Genomic DNA, 1450 nt, shown 5'->3' on the forward strand with positions numbered 1-1450 from the left:
TTTTGGTTTCCGATGGTACTTGCCAGCACTGGCAGCGGCATCGGGCTTGCAGGTGACCAGGACTCCCACAGTTCCAGCAGTGTCTTTCAGGCCTGTGCTTCCTCATCCCAGCGGGCAGTCAGCAAGTGTGTGTCATCCATCCCGCTCTGACACCAGTGCAGCGAGCACGGGAATCACTGGAGACACACACCAAGGTTCTCAGGGACAATGTGGTTTATTAGGCAGCTAATAAGATGTTAGCACCATCCACACACTCACTGGTTCCGAAAAACTGGAGTACACAACCTAAACACAGATCGACAGTGTCTGGAATGGGAAAAGTGCAGGCAAGCCCTGCTGCAGAAGGAAGCCACTACATTTTGATTTAATTACGTACCGGTGAGGGGCGTTGCTAGTTTTGCTGGGGAAGGCTGGGCAGCCCCATAAGTAAAAGTGAGGGGATAGCAAAGCATAGCTGAAGACCCGAGCTGCTTCGGATAGCGACGGTTGTGGGAAGCTGCAGGAAGCAGCAACTTTTATTTGCAGTTTTTTAAGTGTTTTATTTTCCTGCTTTCTTTCTCCTTCTGTTTTGATTATTATTTTGGTCACCTGCATGTGCGCCAAGAGTGGACTGCAACCCTTTACCTTTGTTGGTATTGGGTTTACCTGTGCAACCGTACCACCCTGTGGCAAAAATAAATCAGTGCACCCAAGCGTTTTTTCAAACTCCAACCTTCTGTCTACTGTGTCTGTGAACTTCCCACACCCGTCCACAAGTTCCCAAAGACATTTGTTGTTTTTTGCTCTACTTGTTTCCACTATGAGCTAAACTACACACAAAATGTTTACTTCCAAGTCAGGTTTACCTTGTATAGTTAGTTTCCTATGTGCAACAGGACCGAGTCCAGCAGTTGTTCACATTGACATTTAACAAACGGACTGAGACCACCTCTTTAGGTGGACTCGATATGGTTTGTTTCCCAAACGGACTTCACACCAAAGGTACCAAACCGTATTGAGTGCAGACCAAACCCTCTAAACGGACCCAGTATGAACAAGTAAGCAGTAAGTTCCTCTGAATTGGCAGTTGTAAAGCTCTGTGGGATGAAAATTATATACAAAACACAGTTGCCTTGATCATCAGTGGCCTCATCCATACAACGCAAACAGACTCAGAATCATCCATTTTGCCATTTAAATATTCTTTGTGTGCTGCATACACTTTAGGGAGATATTCTCGTCTGAGTGTGTCACTGTTAGACATGGTTCCACAATTCAGGATTTTTTTCATTGAAAAACTTTGTAATATTTCATTGACCAGCCGTTGTATCGGTATATTCGCTGCACTAAAGGCTTCCACTAATTCAAACGTGTTGGCATTACGTGTTTCTCCACTTTCTGTGCTCTTTTTAAACAATCCTGTGATTGACCTGCTTGTTTGGTAATTGTTTAGCCTGAACTTCAAGTTTGA

This window comes from Acipenser ruthenus, chromosome 4 (assembly GCF_902713425.1).
Source record: "Acipenser ruthenus chromosome 4, fAciRut3.2 maternal haplotype, whole genome shotgun sequence".
Classification (NCBI taxonomy): domain Eukaryota; kingdom Metazoa; phylum Chordata; class Actinopteri; order Acipenseriformes; family Acipenseridae; genus Acipenser; species Acipenser ruthenus.